The sequence below is a fragment of the Bremia lactucae genome, linkage group LG5 (assembly GCF_004359215.1).
Source record: "Bremia lactucae strain SF5 linkage group LG5, whole genome shotgun sequence".
In the NCBI taxonomy this organism is placed as follows: Eukaryota; Oomycota; class Peronosporomycetes; order Peronosporales; family Peronosporaceae; genus Bremia; species Bremia lactucae.
In genome coordinates, this window is record NC_090614.1 from 579749 (window position 1) to 585827 (window position 6079).

The window sequence follows — 6079 nt, forward strand, 5'->3', positions numbered from 1 at the left end:
GGTAGCAAGCTCCACATGTCGACCGCAGATCATCCCCAGACCGATGGCCAAACAGAACGTGCCAATCGGGTCGTGGCGGATGTCTTACGCACTATAGCAACTCCCAAAGAGTGGAGCAAGCAATTGCCCTTTGTGGAGTTCGCTATAAATAACAGTGTCCACGCCAGTACGGGTGAGACACCGTTTTATATTAACGGACTGCGCCATCCTCGGACGCCAGTCTCGTTTGTGCGCAGCCCGAGTCTTAGTGGGGGAGGGCCCCTCACTATGCTCGGTGCGAAAGAGGGACATAGTTTCGTCAATATGACGATGACCCATGAGGGTATCATCTCAAAGACAGAAACTTGCCCTAGTGACCCTGCCAGTTTAGCAGTGGTCAATAAAACTACGCCTTATGACCGACCTCTTGGCGGTATCATAGGCGAGTTTGATGCTAAAAGCGTGAGCGAGGCTCAACGCTTTGTGGATGAGCGATTAGCCATCACACGTAAAGTCCGTGACGCAATGGCAAGCGCACAGGACAAGCAAAAAGAATATGCGGACCGAAATGGTCGCAAAAACAATGAACGCTTTAGAGTGGGTAAGAAAGTACTATTAAGTACTGCTACCCTACCGGTAAATGCAATTTCTGTACTACCTGAAGGTACTACGAAGTTGTTGCCGTGTTTCATTGGGCCCTTTACGGTGGTTGAAGAGGTTGGAGACCTAAATTATAGGCTCACCCTTCCCCCGTATATGAAGACGCACCCCGTATTTTACGTGGGTCGTCTGAAACGGTATGTAGACCCAAATGAGGTCACATACCCCCATCTGGTTAAGGAGACCGATGGTGATGCCGACTGTGAGTCGAGCGTCGTTCGGGTGAGGGGGACGGTGAAGGCGAAAAGCTATCAGACCGATTCCTCCCTCCACGAACAGGACTTGGAGAGCGAGGGACATCACGCGAGTAACGCGGGTCCCTCAGCATTATCCATTCGAAAAGGTCCAAGCGAGTCTTTAGGCGTTCATAACCCTGACGAGCCTTTGCTCGGACATCAACGAGATCCGAGGTCAGTCGTGAGACTTGACCCTCGAGATACGCAATACGTCGTTCAGCAGCGCTTGACGCATGTGACTGAACGGACGAAGGTAAGGCAGCCGCGAGCAGGTAAGCGAGATCGCCACTCCTATCGGGCGCCACCTGCACTGATAGATGCGGGTGGGAATCAACGCTTCCTTGTTGGAAGGTTGCTTGCCCACCGCTCCGTGAGGCAAGGGTACCAGATCCTCGTCCAATGGAAAGGTTACCCGAAGTGTTTTGACTCTTGAGAACCGATCGATACCCTACATATTGATGTGCCCGGCTTGGTGGCTGCATATGAAAAGGAGCACCAGCTGAGGCCTCTTCGCTAGTCTCAATTGGACTAGCAGAAGTAGCGTTGTGGGAATAAACAGGGGATACAGTACCGCCCATTATCTCTTTCACACGCAAGCAGGCAAAATTAATTCGCTGCGACCGCTGTATCATCGCATCGGAATGCGGATGAATGCGGCGCAGGAATTCCGCCTCCTATTGGTCGGGTATTTCATTTGAACGCAACACGACCGGGATCGGGAAAATACGCCCAAGCGATTTTCCCTGAGCCTTCCATGATTTAGTGACGACATAATAATCATGTGCGTCTACAAGAGCGCGCTCTAGGAGCGACGCTCTTGGCCCGTCTAAACGAGGCCATTTAGATGGAGGGGGCATCTTTGGAATGCCACCCGTCACATAGCCACGTTCTAAACGACTGGCTTCTGACACCGACTGAGCACATTCACGTGTCGTCAGCGGAGCTTTAGGCTCCGAATCCCCATGTCAGAACTATTATGGATTATGGTCCGAGCATAAGGCGCTGTGATTATACCTAACGTAGAAGCGGCTGCGCCTTTATGGGCTGCGCTCTCATTGCCTGTCGCTGTGTTTTCCGGCGCAGTCGACGAGACAGCATTCATAAATGCTGCTGTCTCCATGTTGTGAGCCATGAGAGAAGTTTGGATGGGCAATAATGCGCCATCATCACTCCTCATGAGCTCGTTGTCCGCATCACTACTATGAGGTGACGGCAACGGTGTCGACTAATTGTAGTCGACAATGAGCGACGGATCAACATCCTCACTGTTAAAGTGGGATGGATCCTTTAGCCCTGATGACGCGACAGCAGCAGTGGCTGTCGGCATTCCGACTAAGGCATTTGACGCGGCCGACGAATTAACGCGGCGCGTGCGCTTAGTGTGAGGTTGAGTGGGCGTCTTCGCAGATGACCCACCAACGTAGCGCCTTTTAGGTGGTATCTTTGGCGCCGTGTATGTAAACACGTGCGCTAGAGTAATTGAGTGAACTAGCGGCGCGTAAAGCTGCTCGCAGCTCCTCTTTCCTCTTTGACGAATTTTAAAATGTAAATTCGTTCTTAAAGGGGGGGAAAGTGTAACGGGCTAAAGTTGCCCAAATGTTACACAGTCCCCGTCAGTACACTTGTGTGCTTAAGGGGATGGTCAATTACTAAATTATAGTAATTAGACCCAGCACTCGGTGTGGTGCACATTTGTGACCAACCCTTGTGTATGTGATGCACATGGGTGCATTTACATTAGGAGGGATAAGGCCCAGCGTCATCCGTAATGACGGCTAGCGTCATCCGTTACGCGAGGTATCTAGAAAGATAATTTGCAATACATATTAAGTGTTATCTATAGAGATGACATTTTTATTGGTAAAAATGGGTATTTATATATAATACGATTAAATATAAATCAGTCTGAAAACTACTTTATACTTGGCAAGTGCGCACGAGGAGCCGAATTACCGCTCCCGTGACGACACTTAACCAGAGTACTTAGTGGGTTGGGTGAGGTCGCTTACGCGCCCACCACAACTACCTCATTGCCGCAAGAGAAGCAGGTTAAACCGCTTCCTCGTTGTGCTAGGGTGAGTGTCTAAGTAGAGCGTGGCCGCATTACGACGTGCCCGCCTACATGAACAGCATGCGGCCATAGCCGAGATCATTCGACACGAACTCGACGGGGCCCAAGAGAAAGTAATATTGCTTTACCAGCAAGGCTCTCAACACACAGAGGTATTGAGAGAACAGGGTGCTCAACAGTTGGAATTGTTGAGACAGTAGCATGTATATGCTGCTAATGGGCCGACGCTTCCGCGTCGACCCGAAAGCTTAAAGATAGAAACATCGAAGTTTAAAACAGTCGATGGCGACTCCTTTTTGAGATGGCTCGTCGAGTAGGATGACGCCATAGAAGCAAGTGGTATCGGTGATGATGCGACGAAAGTGGAATTTGGCGTGTCCAACTTAGCCGGACGTGCCAAAAAATCTTGGGCCTTGTGGCTCAAGCTTCACGACCCCTTATACTTTGGGTCGTTAAGACCCGGCTCCAACAAACAATTATGCCGCCACGTGCCGAATCTAGGGCTCAAGCCGAGCTCCTGAATTTGAAGTAGGCAAGTCACGCTTATGCCCAACATTTACGATACCTGGTCGGTTGTATCGTTAGTCATCCAATAGATGAACAAACACAGGTAGCTGTGTTTATTAAAAGGTCTTGCAGACGGTCCTGTCAAGATCCACCTGTTCCGGCTAGAATTAGAGTCGCTAGACCAAGCAATCTCTATAGCGGAATAGGAGGACTTAGGTCTTAAACAGGATTTTGTCCATTCTGGTGCTTACGGAGGTCCAGAACCCGTGGATCTGTCGTATGTAGGGCTCGATAAACCTGGTTAGTAGGAGCGAAGCGCCCTATTGGTCTAGCAACGTAAAAATAGAATTTGTTTGTAATTGCCCCAGGGTCGAAGTTAACCTCAGAACCCTGAAAATAAAAATGTTAAAAAGTTGCCACTTAAGTCCCAAGTCGATTGTGGGGAGTCAAATAATTTTATTAGGCGCCAATCGCAAGAAGATCGCAGGATCAAATTTATTGAGCGCGATATCTTCTAATGAGGATGACAGTGAGCCTAGCAACAGACGCATCTATAACGGTTAAGAAACGTGTAGTTGGTGACCAATACACGTGAAAGGGTAAAGATTACGATGAAGATTTTATCGTATTAAATTTAAATGATAAATTAATGTCATCCTTAGATACTTATGGCTCAGTATGTACGAGCCATGTATAAACTGGCAGCATCAAGCCCTGTCTCTTGTTCATCAGATGGCCAGCTGTTGCACGTCTTGGAGCGTCCACAAACGTGTGGGTGTCTTACGAGCAAGTGCGATGGCCCCACTTGTGGTTCGGTCCGTAGCATGACAGCACAAGACCTCAGTGTGAATACTGCACACATTGTCAAATTAGATCCCGACGGCTCTGGCACAAGCAAAGGCAGCGTCGAAGGTCCACCATTGTGACGTGGACATAGTTACCAACGGCTGTGCACAAGCACAGGCAGCGTCGAAGTTCGGCCGCTCGAATAAGTTGAGTGGTACGAAACAAGGATGCTTGCTTGAAAATCAACATCCAAGAAAGTTTTAAACGCTAGTCTATAAGAGACAGTGCAAAAACCTAGATTGTCTGGAGAGCCGATGGTTGAGGATCTCGCTGTGGTAGCGCAACCACAGCTAGAGGCAATCGGGGAAGATTTCCTCAAATACTTTCTGTGGGAATAAGTCCACGAAAACATCTGGTCAAAGGTTCCCAGGTACCTTTAGAAATAAGTTTCAGAAAAACTGAGACAATCAATGTAGCAGCACACAATGGACCAAGTATAGGAGCTAATAAACAGAATTGATTAACGCCTCCGGCGTTAACTTCGGAGATAACTCAATTACCAACGCTAGAACCGAAACGGTTCATGCGTGATCTGCGTAGTGGCAAAGTCAAGCAGATCTGCATACTTGTGACAGATGACAACAACGTGGCCGAGATTCGGTCGACATTAGTATTTCCTGAGAGCGAACGGATTCTCAGTAGCATATCGATGAACGAAAGTGTCCTCGATGGGATGACTCGGATTGAACGTTTCACGTCCCAATTCTGGAATTATTTGAAGACAAACCCTTTATGTAACGGTTTAAAGGAATTTGCGGATGTCTTCCCTGAATCACTACCGTTCGAGCTACCTAAGCATAAAGGCACTCGACACGAAATCGACCTAATTCCAGGTTCAAAATACTGTGTGATGAAGCAATGGTCATTGCCTCATGACAAGTAATAGCGATCGACAAATTCTATGCTAAACACTTAGCAGCAGGCCATGTGATAGAATTAACTACCCCACATAGCTCTCCGACCTTCTTTGTGTGTAAAGCAACAGGAGGATGGCGGGTAGTTCATGCATTCAATAAATTGAACACTGCAACAGTACCGGTTCAAACGCCGATACCACGAAAAGAAGTAATCATTGATGGTATGTCAAAGAGTACCATCTTTTCGTAAATGGATTTGATGGATGGATTCTATCAGATCCTTTTGCGTGAACAGGATATTCCGTTCACAGCAGTAACCACCCCAAGCGGTATGCTGTGAGAGTGTTTGGTTATGTCACAGGGACTTAGTAATGCCCCTGCGACATTTAACAGTTGCGTAACGAATCTGTTGAGATCAGTGCAGGATTTCGCAGCGACGTATTTTGATGATGTCTTCGTTCATAGCAGATCCGTGAATGGAAAGTCGGATGTTGAAGTACATCGTACCGACGTCAGAAAGGTTCTAACACTTATGCGTAAGTACAAGTTGTATGCATATCTCAAGAAGTGTATATTCGCTGCGTGCGAAATATCACTTTTTGGGTGCATCATGGGAAACCACAGTGTGATTGAACTGTGCCAGTCGATTTGAAGGGACTTCGAAAGTTTCTCGGCTTAGCGGCGTACCTGTACAAGTACTCACGCAATTATGTGGAAATGACAGTACATCTTTCTTTTTTAGTTAGAGCAAAATGTAAAGTGGTCATGGAGCGCCGATTGTCATTTATCCATTGAGGCTACAAGCAAAGCTTGATGCAATCGCCAATCCTGGCGATTCCTGTGGTCTGTGACGCCAGCGATTTTGCATTCGGCTGTGCGTTATTGCAATATCACACAAACGACGCAGAACACTTCGTGTAACG